Source organism: Dasypus novemcinctus, chromosome 5 (genome assembly GCF_030445035.2).
Source record: "Dasypus novemcinctus isolate mDasNov1 chromosome 5, mDasNov1.1.hap2, whole genome shotgun sequence".
Lineage (NCBI taxonomy): Eukaryota > Metazoa > Chordata > Mammalia > Cingulata > Dasypodidae > Dasypus > Dasypus novemcinctus.
The window spans coordinates 113,836,052-113,856,891 of NC_080677.1; the positions used below are offsets into that span (position 1 = coordinate 113,836,052).

Sequence of the window (20,840 nt, forward strand, 5' to 3'; positions counted from 1 at the left end):
TCCCTCAACTGAAAAAACCTTCCCCACCCCAAGTGCCAATAAACTTACATACCTTTAACTTTTGGTTTCATAGACTGTGCTTTCTTTTTAAAGTTCCATTTGTGTTCTACAAGACAGCCTCTTTCTCCAAGATTAACATTTCTTATGATTGTTCCTGACAATGGATCCACTTCCAGAGGCCCTGCTAAGGATAACCAAAAAAGGGCATGTAGCAGGCTGGTTTTGGCAGCCTGCACGCAGTCTCAGTGCTTTTAAGGTCTTGGTTTTTCTGATGAGTGATTTCCTGAGCATGCCTAGGGAATGACAGGCATCTCCACAGGCAGGCTGCATCCACCTTGGCCAGGGTGTCGTCATTGGCTGCCTATTAGAAAAACTGCAGGACAATGCATACCACCGACTGCAGACTGTAAACATAGGGGATATGTGTTCACTTAGCATGGACTTCTGGGAGGGGCTAAGGAAAGGCGGTCTGCAGTTTTATTGAATAGAGCAGTGTGCCTTGGGCTGCCTGTCTGCCTGCTCTCTGGCTGTGCTCCTGCTGAAAGAAATCAGCCCTTCCTTTCCGACTTAGTCCTCGGCAAGAAGTTTCAGCCTACGAGGTAAGGCGCAGAGAGGGCTTTCTTTTTTCCTCTTCTGGAGAGTCTCGGGACTTTCTCCGGGTTTCAGTCAGCACTGCTGGCCCTGGTGGCTAGAGGCAAGATTGTTAAAGCCAATCCACCTTTGAGCCCTCAGAGCCAGACTGGGTTTCGCTGCCTGGCAGATGTTCAGGGAAGACGGGAGCTCAGAGGATGAGCTCTTTCAGGTTTTGTTCTTTGACTTGGGACAAGAGAGAAGCTTATAGGGAGACATATTCAGGGACCACCGGCAACCCTTGATTAGGGTAGCCTTTTGTTTAGGAGGGCCTTGGGGATTATACCTGATATCCACAGACCGGAGTCAGCGGGCACTCTGCCAGTCTGCTGACCCCAGCAATCTCTCCTGCATCTTTTATTGGCAGAGATTTTAAGAGGTTTTGCTTTAAAAATCCAAACTAAAAGCTTTTTAGGTGGCTGAGAAGCCAAAATGTGTTGATTTCTAACCAAAAGCAATTACATTTTATTCTGCTACTAGTGTTTAAGAATTGGACTTGGAAAGCTGCAAGGAAATAAGGTCGGAGGTGGAAATAAGGTCACCGGTTGGGTTAACGTTACTGAGCTGATATTTGCTAAGCCAGAAGGTACCTATCATGATCTGTTTCCCATACGATTTAACAACAAGGGAATGCATGCACCAGTGGGAGTGCTTTTAGAAATCAAGTTTAACATAGTACCTACCTATTTCTTAAGAAATTTTATTTTCGTTTGTAAAGGGTTGCTGAGTATGACTAGAGAATTGAAAAAGATATAGGTTGGAAACGTGTTCTAGAAAGGAAGGAAACAGCTTTTCGTATCAGGAGAGTCAGACATATTTGGGCATCTTAAACAGTAGTACAAGGCTGCTAGCTGGTAGTAGCCTGGAATTCCTTTTAGAAAGGGCTGATTGTAAAGGGCAGGGGAATTTTAGTGCTGTGGCAATACATGGTCAAAAAAGTGGATGAGGACAGAGTGCTTGGTATCCACAAATCCCTTCTGTTTACAGAGCTATGCAGATGCATTTAGAAGTTAAAATAGTAAAGTTGTTCCAATGTGTTTGGCAACACCAGACATGTATGGCTAAAACTTAAGTGAAGACAAGATGCTATGTGGCAAGTAGGACGAATCTGATACTTAAAAAAATAAACCTGAATTTTAAAGGTTACCACCTCCAGATGCCTGATTCAATTTGATTTATTCCATGGACTGAGGTGGTTTTGCATTTTGGCTCATTAAATTTTTTCTCTTTGTGTTTAGAAAATTGGGGATGGTTTTCTTGAGAATGTTTCTGTCTCCTTCTAGAAGTGATATATGAGAATGGAATTCCCTGTGAATTTCTTTTCCTGAAACAGTTCTGAGTAAGTGTGAGAGAAAGTCTGCAGGCGAGAGCTGGAGTTTGATTATTGTCCTTCCCTTGAAGAGATCAAGTTCCAAACGATTTTCAGTGTTTTTATGTCAATCAAAATATGTAGAACAATTTCTTTTTCAACTGTTTTCTAAACCATGTGGGGAATGCAGTTTGGGAAGGAAATGTATAATCTTGGGATTTGAGGATAAATTCCATTTTGAAACCAACATCTCTGAATCCTTGAAAATTCCAACGTTGCCACCACTACGCTCTCTCCCATCCTCCTCACGTGCTCCACAGCCCTAACAACCGAGAAAACACATTTTGCAAAATAATGCTCTAAATGTTCTAGTAAATGTAGTGATGGAGCAAGGGGGTTTGATATTTTAACTTATGCTGAATTTAGGCAGCTCTTTGTGCTACTTTTTCTCTTCTTGACTATTAGCTAGGACGCATCTCTCCAAATCAGGAGGTAAACGAAGCACAATGAAACTGCACTGCAATAGCTTTCATTTTATTACAATTGTTTAATAAAGAGAAATATGTTGGCAAACTTCTGGAATAAAAAGTCTCTAAAAAAGTTGAGCTTAGCACATGTAATCGAGCAATCTGTGAACAAAGTGTTGGGTGGTTCATTGCCATTGTTCAAAGCCAATAGAATGTGCAATTTAAATACTCATATCAAATGATTGCCTTAAATAAACACACAATTCTTGTAATAAAGTTGAGGATAAGCAGGTTCAAACTATAGTTTAAAGGAATGAAATGAAATACACAAAAACATTTCCTGACAGGCTATTTATAATTCTAACAGCTCCAGGGACTAGCCTAAGAACCTCCTGCTCGAGGGCAGAGATATCTAGAGCAGACAGAATAGATTGATCCTGTGTTCAGCCAAGGAAAGGACCAGAGAATATTCAGGTTTCTTTTCAGTCTGCGCAGTCTCTATTTTGATGAATAAAATGCAATTAGATAGGCCTTTTCTTAAAAGCACATGAAGTTGTCTCCATTTGTCATTCTCATGGTAGCATGGTTACTAGTTAGTCATTCTTTAGCAAGACAAAAAAAAGGGACTTAGAGATGAGCATGAAAAGGGATTAGTTTTCCATCTGCTCAGAGTCTATCATATGTCTCAGAAATGTGGGGTAGGGGGTAGAGGGAAAATGCTGACAAAGTGGAACCTGGTATGCAAATAACATGGTAGGAGTAAGAAGGAGGTTAGAAAGATGCTGCCAAAGAATTTCCAGACTTTGAAAAAAAGATTTTCTGGGTAAATTCTCTCAGTGTCTGAAAATAGAACCATTAGCTCCTTACTGAAAGTCCTTCATCTGTCAAGTTAATCCAAGATTGCTATTGGAGAGATGCCCATAGGTTCTGAGGAGCTGGGTAATTTAAAGAGATACTTTTAGCTCAGGCTTAACTCAGGAGCATCTCTATGAGACCTTAGTTCCAGTACTGGTTCCTCTACTTAAATAATCCACACCTCTGGTGAGGCCCTCAGCTCTTTGACCTGTTCTGCAGAATGGGTGTTCTAATGCTTCTCCTAACTCCCATAGTGGTTAAGATGCCCGAATTAGATAAGGCAGTTTCCCCCTTTTCCTTGCAGGCTGGATATCCTGAACTGCCTCCAATTTGAGTCCACTATACATTATGGCTGATATCATCCACTTCTTACCTAGAATCCCTAATTATCTGCTCCTTTCTTGAGTGGTGCCATCTGGTTCCTAGTTCTGGAACTCTGAGTCCAACATCCACTTAATAACGGCCTATGTCAAAGCTGTCTAAATTTTAGCGTCGGTGATGCAAGACCAAGAAGACAGCTATCAAGAGGCAGAATAACATGGGCTGCCAGTCGTACAAGGCAAGATCCAGGAACCAGGAAATCTGAAGATGCAGTTGAGAAGACCAATGACACGGTGCTAACAACAGAAAGGCCCTAGTAAATGAGGCTGCTTCTCTGCCTCCAGCCAAAAGCATGGAACTAATCCCAGCATGTCAAGCCTGGGCCTTGTAGAGAGGGTGAGGTAATTAGGAATACCTGGCTGTGGTCCCTGTTGGTTTTGAAATCAGACTGCTCCAGATTTTGCCTCTTATCTGTTTGCCTCAGTCTTTAAGAGTATCCCATGCTGACTGGTAAATGACCCCTCGTGGTATCCCTAACTTCCCTCCCCAGGATCCTCTACCTTAACCAGCTCCCCTAACTTCTCCATCCCCAAGCCAAATATGGGACCTTCCTGATCCAGCATTGACAACTTGCAGCGGCCCAGGATGAGGTCCAGGAGACACAGACATGTCAAAGCAGATGTGTTCTAGACAGGAGAAAATCTCTTCAGTTTTTTTAGGCAGCAGGTGAAAAGTTAGCACAGACAGAGAGGAAGATGTTAGAGTACTCTCTGTGGTAAGGAAACAGTCTGCTTCCCATCCCCAAACTCAGGGTAGGCTGGAGATGGATGAGTGTTTTGGGACTAGGGCAGAAAAGGTAGGATGCCTGTGGGCTGTAGGAGGAGGTGATGAGGTGGATATCCCTGTTTATTGTTCTGCCTTGTGTTGTTGTTCTTTTTGTTGTTGTTACTGATGCCTTGAGAATGTGATAAAAACTGTGAACCTTTATGGTCCTTTGTGAACTCACCCATTGTGATTGTTGGGAGAGGGTCTTGAGCTGGGGGAGGAAGGGCTGGGAAGTGGGGTAAGCTCTTGATTCCCATGGAAGTCAAAGATGGATGGGATCAGAACCTGAGTGGAAGTGCCCTTGCTTGTTTCCCAGATTCTCCAGAAGGAGGAAAGGATGGGTGCAAATATACAAATATTTGGGAGAAGATTACTTCGTGTGATCTCCATTTGAAAGAAGAGATCATCCCTAAATAAGTTTTTCTATGGGAAACATTGTAGATGCTAGAGAAATTCTGGAATGGCTGTTGTTCAGTGTGTGCTAAGAGAGCTTGAAGAGATTAACAAAAGAATTGCTAAACAGCCATGAGGGCATAGTTGAAGAAAAAAAATCACACATATACATATATTTGTGTGTGTGTGTGTATGTGTGTGTATGGATGGATATCTTAAGTGAATTGGGTGTTTTAGTAAGCACTCACTTTGATATCTGGCTTTTTAAAAAATATATATTAGATAATTTGAAGATAAATTGCTTTTTCATCAATTCCTGAGGCTTCTGGCATTGTTTTGTGAATATGCAGTGAAAGCATTTGACGGTAAGGAAACCATCTCACTCAGAGAGGAACATATTAGTGGGAATATATTCATAGATCCTTTTACACCTACATGTAACATTCCCTTTTGCTTGTCTTAAGACACATTGGGGGGAACTGGAAAGACTTCACCTGTGTGCTGAAGATGGGCAGGCCCAGGGCAAAGTGCCCAAAGGGTCCAAGGGCTACTACTAGACATCAAGGATATTTCACTAGGGTCAGGAGGGTCAATCTAAGGCAGAATGGATATAAAATATAAAAGTGGGCTAAGTTATGAATTTCAGTCAGGTAAATAAAAGAGAAACAGCAAAAATCAGAAGTCAGAGGGTTAGAAACCAAGAGCTCAACAAGGCAGTGTAGGCACAGGTGAGGGGTAGTAATGAGAGCCCTTGGCAAAGTGCTCACACTAAATAGACCCTTATTTTAATAAACTTAAGAAGCTCAAGTAAAGGGACAGAAATTGTAAGATGGAATCACTTGGAAATCCAAGAACAGAAGCTAAAAATAGGACCCACAAAGATGGATCAAACGACCTCAGCTGAACTCTGTGGATCTCTAGCCATTGAGCTTCATTAATGTAACTAAGTTGCAGCCCATGTGTCTGCTTCTTTCTGTTGTTCTATGAACTGGAAAATTCTGTGCATTCAGGTCGAATTCTGAAAGAGGATATCTAATTGGTTTAGCTAATAGCTATTTTCCTTGGCAAATCCCTTAACAGCCAAATGACATGTCTATGGACGAATTACCAGTAGATCTGGCAGTCACCCTAATCAAGTCAATGGTCATCCTGTGCCAAGAAAAGCCCAGTGGGCAATTTTAGTTTAGAAGGGCAAGTTGGGCATGTACAGTAAATTAGCTAAAATGTTCAACAGCTCTCAATAGATGTCAAATGAAATTTTATGTGAATAAATTTTTAGAGAAGCAAATACTCAGTGTCAGTACTTGATGACCACCTTGGTATGGCCCAGTGAGCCAATCTTGAAGGAGATTAACCTGTAAGTTGTACCACTGATAACCAGAAAGATAATCATCCATTTCAGAAAATTTCTAAAGAAAAACACGAGCATTTTTGATGACAAGAAATTTCTTTTGAGCCAAAGCTAATGTGATCTTTAGAACTCAATAAATAATGACACCAATTTTAACAAATAAAAACTAATACATCTCAATGCAAATTACAGTACTTAATGATCTTAATGTATAAATGCCAATATATTCATAATTGGTGAAAGTTTCAGATCTAGGCAGTGCATGCAATGCAATTTTTCATTCACTGAACACCTCTCATGTGGATTGTCAAGGAGAGTAAAAGGCCTATGCATTTTGGGCAGTTTAAATCACATTTGGGGCCCTGTGCTCTTTTCTGGCCTTTTCTTCAGAGAGGCTGTATTAGTCAGGGTTCTCTAGGAAAACAGAATAACAAGAGATATCTGTCAATAGTATGCAGTTCCATAAAAGTCTCTCACGCAGCCGTGGGGATGCACAAGTTCAGGTTCTGCAGGCAGGTTGCAACCAGGGGCTGCAATGAAAGTCAATGAAGGTTCTTGATGAGTTCTGGGAGATGTCGGCTGTCCATAGATGAGCTGGGAAATTCTCTCTCAATGCTGGAGCCACTTCTTCCCCTTTTAAGGGGTTCAACTGATAGGGTTAAGCGTCACTCACTGCTGCTGGCAATGTCCCTGACTGATGTAGTTATAACCAGCTATCTATGATTTACCACTGCAGTAAAGTCAATGGTGACTAATGCCTTTAAATGCCCTTGTATTACAGTAAGCCCAGTGCTTGCTTAACGAAACAACTGGGCACAATTACCTGGCTGAGTTGACGCACTAGCCTAACCATCACAGAGGCATTGACAAACATGCATCTAGAGGTGGACGTCAAAGCTTTGAGGGGCTTAGGAGAGCAGAACATATGAGTAACAGATAAGGGATCTGGAGCTGTTTATCCCGGAGGAAAGAAAGTATAGGGGGCACACACATGTCATCAAATATTTGGAGTACTTTTATGTGGAGACAGGAGAAAGCATTTTGCATTTCTCAAGAGAGTACAACCCAAAACATAGATTCATAGAATGTTTAAAATGGACAGGACTTTAAGAGAACATCTAGCCCAGGAGGGCAAATAAAGTTTTATTTTGTATGCCAGCTCCAGCTAGTTGGTAGTGACCTTCTGGAACACTGTGCTGAGAAGGTTTATGAGGCTGAGACCAAGCTCACTGGGGAAAGGTGCTGTAAATGACAGTGAAAAAAAAGGGCATGCCTACTCAAGTACCAAGTCATTTATGTAGTCTGTAGGTTCCTAACCTCTGGGCCTGGGATCCCCAGGAGGCCACAGAGTTACCGTAAGCAGTAAATGAATCTATATAAGCAGCAAGTGTTTTTAGCAAACAGTAAATAATAAATCTTTCAAATGTGTGCTACATTTTCTTCATCATATTGATGCATTATGATGTTATAATGTTAATTTATTTAAAAGAGTTAACGAATTCATAGTAGCTTTTGGCATTGAATTTTCTCAATCAGCAGCCCTAAAACTTATAATTATATTGTGTTTGGGAGAGTTGGGACAAGAAATTTGCTATCTGAAGAAGAAATTCTCAGAAAAAGAGCCAATGATCTATTTTTACTTTTCAGATGAGAAAATAAAGACTAGCACCCTAAGTGATATTATATATATCTGTTTGTATGTTTATTTGATTAGTGTCTGCCTATCTTAGTGGCCAGTAAGATTCAGAAAGGAACTTTTCATGAATATACACCCAATGCCTGATAAGTAGCAGAAGCTCGATAAATATTTGTTGAGTGAAAGAACAAACTGAGTGACATGACCAAGGACACCCAGTTGATTGGTTGCAAGTGTTGTTCCAGAACACATGGCTGTTCCTCTTTTCAGTATACCAGATTTCTTCTTTTGATAGCAAGGAAGAACTTCCCATTTTAACTGTGCACATATTTGAATTATACGATGCAGTCCATTTTTCCTATTTACCGCAGGACCTTTACCAGTGTCTTAATCAGATCAACTGTAGATCTTTTTGAAAATACATATCCCTGAAATCCCATCCCCTGAAGACTCTGATTCAGTAGATCTAGAATCTGCAGTGTGTAAAAGCCCCCCCCCCCCGCCTCCCACCGCAAAGCGCAGGTTCAGGAAACAGAACTGGCTTGCTTCTGCACACCTGGGCTTAAAAGAATTCACAGTAGACATATGGAATCACTTATTCTTAGAAGCTTATTTGTCTATTTTTGAATAATTTCTATCTGATATTATATTCCAAATAGCCAGTTTTGCTAAAGAATCTCTCCAGGAGATCTAGAATACTTATCTGAAAATTTCTCCAGCTCCAATACTCTTTTGGTTTAGGAACAAAGCAACAAACCCTGAAAGGTCAAACTTTCTAATGTGATTTCCAGTGTTTGCTTTTGTAAAGCTTTGAAAATGTGGCAAGAATAAAAGTGCTCGTGGTATTTCTACTTCCTATTCCAGCCACCATTACTAAGTGAAATTTAGGCTTAGGGGGAGGTGTGAATCTAGGAAAAATTTCTTTTTAAGCATTTCTGTCCTTAGGATGTTTTGAAGATCTGTAACTTACCAGGAAAAACAGAAGATGTTATATTAACTAAACAGCACAAACAGAAGCGGCTTTTCTCTGTTCTCCGCTTGGTGGCAAGGAATGTGCGACGCCTGAGCGGGAAGAGGGGGGATGCTCACTCCACTTTCACACACATCTTCTCTGAGGGTGGGTCCAACAGATCTGCTGGCTTGGATGCTTCCCTGGGTGGCTTTTTCTGAAGTATGTGGGCCCTAAGAGACAAAAGGCTCTGAGAAAAGTCATTTTGCTTTGCATAAGGACAGAAATTTCATGCCTGGGGTTTTTCTTCACTCAACAGTCAGGAGTACGTCCTCTGTACCGCACGGAAAAATCTACCACATTCAGTGTATCACGTACATAAATTATATTTGCTAAGGCTTGTAGAGCTGAAAGTTTCCATGCATGAGTGACCTGGTCCAATAAGAATGCCAGAATTGGTCCTAACTTTGTACTGATGCTGTTTGGTTTACAGGGTGGGTGCTTCCTTCGTGCACAAAGGGCAGCTAAAAAGGAAGTAGATTGGGCTTCTCATCTGCATAATGACACCAAAAGCTGATTGTTAAATATTCAAGAACGTTGCGAGCCAGTTGTTAAACACAGCCAGTATTAAAACTTACGTACTCCAGGGTCATCATTTCCTAATTATTTTACTATGTCTTACTATTATCTATGCATTTGGTGTTATTTATGGGAGAAATACTATATAATGGTGTGCTACTGAGCATTTCTTTTCAGTTTCACATTCAGTGTTGGCGTGTTGTGAGCTTGAATATGGCCATGATGTATTTTCACTGCGGAAACCAGCAAATGCTACAAATCAGGCTTCCCCCCTCCTCCCACCCAGAGCTTGTTGTTAAATGCATACTAGCACACCATTGACCTTTAAGGTATGGAGTAGGTAAAATTAGCCTCTACAAAGGAGAGCCAATCAATCACCTTTTTTGTTACTTGCATGTTTGTAATGTATGCATATGATTGAATATTTCTTTGATTACTCATTTATTATTTTTTGCCTTAGTGGAACATACATTTAATGAAAGCAAGGACTTTGTCTGCTTTTTTCAGACAAAAAACTGGTTGTGACTTGAGCCTAAAAAGTGGCTTGCCCCACACATAATTGGCACTTAATAAAGAATCGTTAAATGACTAAAGGAATAAATGTCCATAATTTTTTCTTGATAATAAAGCTGAAGTTAAAGTTCATGTTTGAGTCCACTGATTCTTCTCTAATTGTTTCATTACTGAATACTTAGAATGATGCCCGGCACATGCTATTTGCTATGTAGATATTTATTAAATAGAAATAAAATAAAGAATCCTCACAACAGCCAGTTCTACAGATGAGAAAACTGAGTTACAATTAGGTTAAGTAACATGTCTAAGGTCACATAACTAGTAATTGTCTGAGCCAGGAATCCAACGGTTAGCGTTTGCTTGTGTAACCACCGTGCCACATTATCTATTGCTAATTTCTTCAAAAGATGGAGAATTCTGGTTTGTGTGTGGCTCCTGACATGTGATGTATTTGAGAAGAAGCTTTGGAGTCAGGAAAATTTGAGTTTGAATCTCGACTTTACCTTTTTCCAACCCGTTTCTTCACTTATAAAAGGGGAATAATTACTCCTCCATTTTGTAGTTGTTGTGAGGATTAGGAAATAATATTTTGAAACTGTTTCACACGTAGTAGGTGCTGAATGAGCAGTCACCAGCTGTCAACCATGCCTTCCCATGGAGGCTGTCTACAAGTGCAGGGCTACTTTTACTCCCCATGCCTTAGCTGCATATGCGCCCATGCTGCCTATTCCAAGGCCATCAGGTAAATGGAGTAAAAAGAGCAGACTTCTTTCGTGTTTAGGTTCTCCAGAGGCAAGGACTAGGACCAGCGTATGCAAATTAAAGGAAATCTAATTTGTACAAGTTTCAGGTCAGCGTAACTGCTTTCTAAGAAGACCTGTCTTCTCAGAGGCAAGGCCTCCCTGCCTTGAATCTGTTGGATTGGTCTAGAGGGAGTCTTGCAACCTGAGAACCAGACAAGCTCCACCATTCCTTTCGACCACAAGTTTTACTCCTTTACTCTCATCACTGGATCTGGGCTGTTTTTAATAGTGGAAATAATCTTTGTTTAGGATGGCTAAAAAGAGGGAGACAGAGAGGGAAAGGTACAAAGAGAGAAAGAGGGAGAAATTTATCTGGAGAACAAGTACTGAATTTAGGAGGAAGAATAAGTAGAAATGTACTGATAGTTATCCTGAGCGCTTTAGGTTCCGGATGGTTGAGAAGGAAGGCTAGCTCATTCAGCTACCCTTGCTGACATACTGATATGACAGACACTGTCTTAGTTGAGCATTACTACCTCACAACAGTAACGTAAATTCAATGACTGGCCCAAAGTCAGAGAGCTGGTAAATGGCAGAGCTGGAGTCAAACTATGCTTTCTGATTCCAAGCTCTTTCCATTTCTCTACAGCTGCCTGCTCTGTGTCTTCCCTCAGGAAGGGGATGAAACCAGAGGAGGAGGTTTCCATAACCAATAATTATAATTTGTCAGAGAGCCATATTGCAGTTCAAATAGACAAGCACATTGTCCTTCTCTGCCATATAAGGAAACAGGGCTAAATACCATTTGTTTTGCTACTGACAAGAGAGATTATTCCAGTTAGAGTTAGACAGGATGAGAATCTAGGCCTATCATAGTTTTAAAAAAAGAAGCCTGCCAAAGTGCTTTTATGTTTTCCTTTCCTGGTAGCAGAGATATTTTAACGAGCTGTTTACACCCCTTTCCCTGACTCAAGGGGAGATTTTCTGGAATTGGGTACCCCTTGTCCAAATAGTTCAGGCAGCTTCAGTGTTTGATTATGTAAAATGCAGGTATTCAAAAGGCCAAGACAGAGCTGATTCTGTGAGGATCAGGTGGGAAGCAGAGGACTAGCCCTCTGCAATGATTGGCTTGCCTTGCCAGCCACTCCCAGAAATAGTGTTTATTAATAAGACACCACATTTAAATTTGGCCTTTCTGCCCAAAGCATTCATGTGATCATGCTTTGGCCGAGAATCAGTCATTGTGAGGACTTCAGAACGTGAGCCCGGAAGCCCACTTATTGGAGGGAGCACCTGAGGCATAAGCAATTGAAATTATATACTCTGGATCAGCCAGTCCAATCTTACCATAGGGAGTGCCTGTTCTTCTCGATAACGCAGAGGAAGTATTACTTAACCCTTCCCCCCGAAATGAAACAACTGTGAACAATCTGCTCAACTTCTAATTCCCATCTTTGACCAGACTGCCTTTACCCCAGTTCAGAATCTGCACATTTTCAGCAGCTCTTAAGTGCCGGAGCCTTCTTGCTGGGGTATTCCATCAACCTTCTGGGTGGGGAGATGCTTGGCTAAAAACCATTTGGCCTTTTGAACTTGCCCTTGACATTTGCTTTCTGCCTTGGGCAACATGAAATTCTGATCCAGTTAAAAGTCAAAAGAGGTCCCTGAAATGACGCACTCAAGCGCAGCTTCAAATAATGTGGCCAATTTGTGGAAGCCTGTGAAAGCACAGTGGTAGACAATCTGCTATGTGGCCTTCACAAGTCGGGGAGGGCGCTTGCCTTAAGCCGTCTTCAAGTGGGAGTGAGAGAGCAACAAAACTGACCTGAGGTGCTTTGGGACTGCCAGGGAGGCGGTAACTGATAGGACTTTGTGCATGCATGCGCAGGGCAGAGAGGACAGGTGGACGTTTTCAGTCATTTTTATACATACTGATCACAACCACTGATCCGGGAATACAGGAGAAAATATTAGAAGACAACACATATTTGTATTCTGAGTCATTTGTCTTTTTCTCTTTATTCTCCCCTACATCTTCATCCATCCTTAAATTTGTGTATGCTTTTCCTCTCAATGGCCCTTGTAATCCTATCTTTATATGTGTTTGTCCTATATGGTTAAAAAGTGCCCACATATTATAAATTGTCTCCATTCCCCCCCAGAGGGTTTAGCCATCATTTTCCTTTAAACTGTCCTAAAAATGCCTTTTCATATCCATCCCCCCTTTGAGTACTGCGGATACTCTTTCTGTCTTATGCCAGAGATGGTCTATAGATAGGGTGACAATATCATTTATTGTCCAAATCAGGGCACTTTTGAGAATGAAAGGAAACACTATTAGTAATTTTGCTGAGATAATAGTGTTAAACAGGGACTGTCCCAGGCAAACTGATATCTAGTTATCCTATCCATAGTGTGATCTTCTGCCCTCCATAGATTCAAATTCGCCCATCAACTACTCTCCCTGGTTTTTGTACCTTATTTTATTTTATTTTCCACCTTTTATGTTCAAATTCTTCTTTTTGTTTTCACCCAGGAATCTCTGTTTTTTTGTTAATGTGAGTTTCTATTTTCCTTTATGCCCTCCTCACTTCTTCACTCTCCTCCACTCTGCTTCTTATCTCACTCAACACTTGGGTCTCCCTTCTTCCTTTACCTCCCTTTGTTTTGAGTCACTCTTGACTGCACCTCAAGTAGGCTACATTATCTGTCGTAATACATATAGGAAGTATCCCCTGCATTTCTAAGACAAGCCAAGGCAGAGTTGCACACATAACATGCACACATGCACACACAAGCACACCCACTTTCAAAGAAACCACCAAATGTTTCAAGCTGTTTTGGTCTCAGTCCTATATAGACTGTCCACCACTTTAGCACCTCTGACCAGAGACGAACAATCCCTGCTCCATGCAAGCAGCCAAGCCTACAAGTATCATGTGTACATGATCTGTGTATGTGTCTAGGTCCTTGCAAGTCACATTTTCTCTGTGTGTACATATGTATGCATACGGTTGAACATGATGAAAATATGTATTACTTAAAGTTACATTCAAAGCTAACTGTGCACTGCCTTCATTATGATTTCAGTAATCTGGAATTTTTTTTTTATCCTTTAAAGTAAATATACTAAAGTTCTAGAAATGATTGCTATAGATTCAATATAAATAGAAATAAGCCTTGCAGCAAAAAGGATAGAATAAATTTGCACTTGAGCCCCTTTCAACTGTCATTTTTATACGATTCGATCATCTGCAACTTATGGTTCATTCTGAAAAAAGATGTTTCTTAGACTTAGAGTTGTGTGAGGAAAGGAAGGCCTGAAGCTCTTTCTCTTAAACTTTGAAAATGAGAAAGGCAGAATGTTCTCTTCTTACAAATTACTGGAAACCAACCCACAGATGTCTGAAATTCTTGACAGCATAACCCTTGACTGTCAGCTGGAGAAAGCTGCTCTCATTCTTCGTTATTTATTTCTTTGGTTAGTTGGTTTTGTTTTTTGATGATAATTTTCTTTCTCTTTTTTTCCATGTACCCTGAAAATTAATGAATAAGGAAAGGAAATAATGAAAGGAGATAATTTATGAAAGGAAATTAGGTTAACATTAAATTTCCTTCTTTTCTTCCTCCCTCCCTTCCTTCTTTTCTCACTTTCTTTCTTCCCTCCTTCCTCCTTCCCTCTCTCCCTTTTCTTCTTCTTGTTCGCCATCTGCTCATTGTCCTCCTCCTTATTCCTCCTCCCCTTCATCTTTCTCATCCCTCCCCTCCTCCTTCCTCTTCCTCCTCCTTCCTCTTCCTCCTCCTTTTTTCCCCTCCTCCTCCTCCTTCTCCGTCTTCATCTTCATCTTTCCTTTTATTTTTTGTTTCATCTCACATTGAGATTAATACAGTTGGAACTGTCCCACTGCTGTTGGGCAGCCATGTGCTTTCATCATAATGGTCTTAAGGTTCTGCTTAGATACGTCTTTTTAAGGAGATTAATGAAAAAATCAAAATATTCCAACAACACCCTGCATGGTAGGTATGTAGTAATGACAATGGTGGAATGGAAATATTTATCCAAGGGTCTGCTGCCCTAGGACTTGATGTAGTAATTACTATTAGCCAGCCTAGAACCACTAACCCACCTCTGCTCAAGCAACTAGGAAATGAGGAGTATTGGAGTTTGAAGTTTGTTTTTTATTTTTATTTTATTTTATTTTCATGCATTTAATATTTCTGTTCTGAGATGTGCTGTTCAAATAAAAACAACTGCTCTTTCCACTGGGAGTAGTTTCTAGTTTGCCAATTCTTTTCTTCCTGAATAGTTGCAAAGAGGTTTAAGTTTTTCATGTCTTGGCTCTTGTATTTTGTGGGCATCTCTTTTTCCAGGTGGGAGATCTAATAGAAAAGTGACCTCAATTCCTGTCTCATGTCCACAGCTGATAACCTGTGTGACTTTTAACAGTCTCCTTGTGTCCCTGCCTTCCTAACTATAAACTGATATTAGCCTTTGCCTTTCTTTTTAAGGTATGAAGCAATGAGATCATTTCTGTGAAGGAACTTCAGGCATTAAAGTGCCTTAAAGCATGCACACATGGTTTTCCTTTATTTTTCTTTTGAAGTATGAAGACGTTTGGGTTTGTTTTTTTGGAAGATATAAGCCATATATTCGTAAAGGAAACTCTATATTCAGGTTCAGGATGTGAAGTTTTTAATATTTACCCTGTGCTTGTCAGTTTCATCTGACTCCTTTTGGGGCTGACTCAGTCCCAGTTTCAACCTTTCCTTCTTTCTTTTCTTTTAGGTTTCTGAGGCAAACATATTCCTTTCCATTCTACTCTTTAAAAACAATATTGACAACCACCTTGGTTAAAGACTATCTGAAATGTTAAGGTCCTGAAAAGTGATGCTTAAGGCAGATTACAATCTAACTGAAGCCTTTCTCTAATGTCATCAGAAGCAATTTAAAATGCGCTTTACTTGAAATCAAAGCACATAGTGAACAAGTGCAGAATCTTAGAATGTTATTGCCCTCAGAGTCACTAAAATTGTCTTTCATTGGCATATAAATTTCTAACAAGAGGTCACGTGAAAATTCTGTGCTTCATAATCTCTATGGTTATTACATCTATAGCTGAATATATTAGAGGTTTTTTAAAAAAAATGTATGACACTAATTTTTTATTTTTATTTTTTTAGGAGGTACCAGAGATTGGACCTGGGACCTTGTATGTGGGAGGCAGGTGCTCAACCACTGAGCTACACCCGCTCCCTTATATTAGAGTTTTAGTATGATCTGAGAACTTAAGAAGAGCCAAAAAGAGCATGTTTGATCCTAGCAGGTGTATGAGGGGCCAAACTCACATAAACAATCACATAGATGGGTCAAATTGTCTATTTGTATTTTTTTAAAACACTTTTTCATTTTAGAATAGTTTTATATTTATAGACGAGTTGCAAGAATATTAAAATTCCCAAATACCCTACACCCAGTTTCCCCTATCATGGCACATTTGTCACAACTGGTGAACCAATATCAGTACATTATTATTAACAAAAATCCATAATTAATTTGGATTTCCCAAGGTTTTAACTAATGCCCTTTTATTTATTTTTTAAGTCTCTTAAAACAGAAAAATGTTTTTATGGAAAAAATATAATGTGTGCATTATTGAGATATTGATGGGACTCTAATACCTAAGTGGAAATTGCATAAGCAAATCCTTTTCTTGAATATATGCTTACTGGACCCCAATCTCTTGGGGACTTTCCACTTGAAAACCCAAGGCCTCCTCTGGTCTTTGGTTTGTTTCCCCTGAGACCATTAGCAGATTCTGCAGCCTGGCTCAGTCTAGAGCCCAGTTACTGCTGCTACTGAGGATGGTCATCCCAAACAGAGAGTAATAATATCCAGCACTACTCCCTCCCATTCCATAGTTTTAGGTGGGAAAATCAGAGTGAAGGGTTTACTTGGCTGTTGACCGGCTGAAACTTTGCTCTTAAATTGCATCCCACTACAGTTATTTGGGAGAACTTTTTTATTTTATTTCATGTTATTTTATTTTTAATTCCCCCCCCCCCCCCGCCCAATTGTCTGCTCTCTGTGTCCATTCGCTGTGTGTTCTTCTGTGACTGCTTCTGTTCTTATCAGCGGCACCGGGAATCTGTGTTTCTTTTTTTGTTGCGTTATCTTGTTGTGTCAGCTCTCCATGTGTGTGGGACCATTCTTGGGCAGACTGCACTTTCTTTCGTGCTGGGTGGCTCTACTTATGGGGCGCATTCCTTGCTCGTGGAGCTCCCCTAGGTGGGGGACACCCCTGCGTGACACAGCACTCCTTGCGTGCATCAGCACTGCACATGGGCCAGCTCCACACCGGTCAAGGAGGTCTGGGGTTTGAACCGCGGACCTCCCATGTGGTAGACGGATGCCCTAACCACTGGGCCAAGTCCGCTTCCCATTTGTGAGAACTTTTGACACTAACAAAAGGAAAAAAAGACCTAATCCACAGTTGCTCAGATCTTTACATATCTAGGTGTTGGCCAGTTTAAAAACAGGACAAACCATAAAAAATAGCTATCACTATCTAAGAGATAAATTATGGAGGGACTTGCTTCATAGAAATCATCCCATTAACTGTCTTCCATACACTGAGCTTAAAAACTTTCTTTAAATTGTAAGTTAATCACAGATAATAGTGGAAAGCATCCTTTTAATCCAGTTTCTGCTTTTGAGCTATTAATGACCTTAGGTAAGTAACTCAATCTTCAGGGGCTTCAATTCTTATAATTCTTATAATGAAGGAGTTGGACTAGATATGTGTGTCTTCCAATTCTAAAGTTGTTTGGACTTATGGTTTTATAGTCTTCCCTCATAATGCTAATTGTTCTTTCTATTAAGGACACTTCCTTAATGTTGTTGTGTTTTGTTGACAAATCACTTTAAAGGGGGGAAAGTTAAATATAATTCAAATACTGATTTTAAATGAGTTACCCTCAAGATAAGCAGTTATTTAATATATTTCAGTTGGTTTGTTTTAAAAGTTGATTTTTGTGTAGAGACACAATCTAACACTTAGGTGATCAACTGAGTGGAAATTTGAGCATGTTCTTTGTAAAATTATATCTTCATATTAAAACGTTAATTGGGGTGTGTCTACTTTTTTACGGTATAAAACAATCTTGATTCAGAAATAGTCCTCCAGAATCTTAATGGCAACAATATCAGCACATTGGGTTGGCTATTTAAGCATAAGTGAAGCTGTTAAAGGATACCTCTCATAAAAAGAATGATTGAATCAACTCTCAAATAGGAGCATATCAAAGTCAAGGAAGAGAGTAAGAGTTCAAGGCACAGGGTGGAAATAGTCACTAGGTTTCGCCATCTGTTTTTGGTCTTTCCTGTTCCACATGTAGTGATATAGTTTATATAACAGAAACTCCCCAGAGGATCAGAAAGCAGAAAGAACAGATTTATGGAACCAGATGTGAGTTAGCATTTCTATAGGTGTGACACTGCAGCTGAAAGAACATGTTGTACCAGGGATGGAGTTTCTTATTATGTAATCAGTATAAATTACCACTAGACTTTTACAGAGGTTGGTAAAGCAAACATGTGTCATTTGGATTGGTCTTCTGATCCATAAAGAGAAACTGCTTCACTTGAGGGCACAACGTGAAAAAATGCACCATTTAGTATTTAGAAAATAATTGGTAGCAAATACCATGACAGTAATCATCAGGCAAGGTTTTCTAAGATTCTATACAGAAGGAATTCCTGGTGATTAGAGGTAAATAGTGTGTATATGTTTTCTTCATCAAGAAAGACAAGGAACAGTTCATAATTATTTATAAAGTCTTTCAGTATCTGTGAGAAAGAGCCAGTGGGTGAAAATGATTAGAGGACTGGAAAAAATAGAACTCAATAAAATTGGTGAAAAATTAGTCAATCTACAAAAAAATCTTGGTTGGATAAGAAAATAGTCAGGACTATAAAAAACGGATTAATTTGGAAAATTTCAGAGCATCTTGACAATTATATATGAATAAGAGAATTTTTAAATTCTAGATGTAAGAATGAAAATGTTTCTAGTTAAATAAACTTTTTTTTTCAATAAAACACCTAACTCAAATGTTTTTATTATTTTTTTCTGAATTGGGTGTTTTGTTTTTTTAAAAAAAATTATTTATTTTTATTTCTCTCTCCTTTCCCGCCCACCCGCCCCCCCTCGTTGTCTGCTTTCTGTGTCCATTTGCTGTGTGTTCTCTGTCCGCTTGTATTCTTGTCAGTGGGACCAGGAATTTGTGTCTCGTTTTGTTGCATCCTCTTGCTGTGTCAGCTCTCCATGTGTGCGGCACCATTCCTGGGCAGGCTGCACCCTTTTTGCACTGGGCAGCTATCCTTACAGGGTGCACTCATTGTGTGTGGGGCTCCCCTATGCAGGGAACACCCCCGCGTGGCATGGCACTCCTTGCGTGCATCAGCACTGTGTGTGGGCCAGCTCATCACACAGGCCAGGAGGTCCTGGGTTTGAACGTTGGACCTCCCATGTGGTAGGTGGATGCCCTATCCATTGGGCCAAATCTGCTTCCCTGAATTGGGTATTCTATCCTAAATAATGCAATGAAACAATCACAAACACTTCTATTTTAGGACTTCTGATTTGTTTAAAATTTTTTCAATTTAGTTTAACTATGTTTTCAAATACTTTGTGTTCTTACTAATTTAAAAAACTTCCTTAAGATGTTAATTTCCAGAAGATCTGTGTAAATATCTCCCTTAATGATTGTGAATGTGTGCATTTCTCCCTGTAAAATCTGCTGTTATTGTTGCTCATATGCTTCAAGGCTATGTTGTTTGATCCATATAAGCTCATGAATACTAAATCTTTCTGGTGGAGTATTCCTGTCATCATTAACTAATTCACCTCAAATTTTATTTTGTCAATATTGCTGCAACATCTTTCTTTCATTATTTACTAATTACACAAAATGTAAACCTTTTAATTTTCAATATTTCTGTGTAATTACTTTAAATGGGTCTCTCATAAATCACATATAGATTTCTAAAACCAATCAGAAATATTTCTGTTACTTAATATGTGAGTTATAAAGCCATTTATGTTTATTTTGACTGATGATATGCAGGGTATCTGAAAAGTCTGAAAACATAGAATAAACTTAGTTTTAAGCAGTATGTTAGCTACATTTTAAAACAATTTGCTCAGTAAATTTTTCTTCAAGCACCAGATGGCATTTCAAGTGAAGTATCTCTAAATTTAAAGCAATGGACTAATCATGGATCTTTAAAATGTACAATAAATGCACTCTTTTCAATGGGTTTCCAGAATTTGAGGACCATATGTAGTGTACTTATTATACAAGACATATTGAGCATATGTGAAAAATGTAACTAACATTTAACCTTTACTGTTTTGGGTATAAACATCCTATTTATATTTTTCTAAAATTTACATCCATATATTGTAAAGTATAAAACTTATTTTCCCACCAAATTATCCCCATTCATCCTGAAATTTATTGTTTAATAATTTATTCCTGTCTTGTTTTTAAATCCTGAAAATGACCTACTTATTGTTTAAAATAAACAATACTACTACTCCCTTACTAACAAATTTTATTGATTTCTTTGCTCCCCCTTGCCTCTAACATCCTACTCCTTCTTTCTGTATTCAATTTCCTATTTACTGACGTTATCCTTTAATTTAATTCCTTAAAAGAGTGTCACTGAATGGTAAATCCTTTTAAATTTTGTATAAATAGACTTTTTTTATTTAGAGCTCACTCAAACATTAGTTTAGCTAGGTATATAATATTTTTGCCTGACACATTGAAGATATTTTTCCATTGTCTTCTAGAATCTATTATTATTTAGGAGAAGTCTGTTGTCAGTATGACTGCCCTCTCCTGTTTTTCATTATAATTTGTCTTTACTCTTTGGAAGTTTTTTGTAATTGAAGTAATATTTACACACAGATTTTAATGTAAAAATTGATGTATTTTGAAATATATTAATATATATATATGCCATGTATAATAAACAACCCCAAATCAAATATAGAACATTTGTGGCTCTTAAGAAAAATTCCCTTGTGCCCCCTTCCAGTCAATCCCCATTGTCCCATTATCCCTATTAGACACCCACTGTTCTGATTTCTATCATGATGTATTAAATTTGTCTGTTCTTAAAACTTATGTAAATTGAATCAAAATGGTATGAACTGGTTTTCTTATGGTCTGTTTCACACAAAATAATGTTTTTATAAT

At 39.2% G+C, this 20,840-nt stretch overlaps 1 protein-coding gene across 10 annotated transcripts in view; it reads left to right on the forward strand.

The window, feature by feature from the left end:
* The first annotated feature begins 272 nt into the window (after positions 1–272).
* CALD1 (caldesmon 1) overlaps positions 273–20,840 on the forward strand; it is a 194,548-nt gene continuing 173,980 nt past the window's right edge. For 6 of the 10 annotated variants that reach the window (XM_058297384.1, XM_058297388.1, XM_058297391.1 and 3 more), the window contains exon 1: positions 283–599. The gene's annotated coding sequence lies outside the window, so the exon portion shown is untranslated. Of the gene's footprint in view, positions 600–20,840 lie in introns of all 10 variants that reach the window. The other 4 variants (XM_071215287.1, XM_058297403.1, XM_058297397.1 and 1 more) reach the window with 3 other exon arrangements.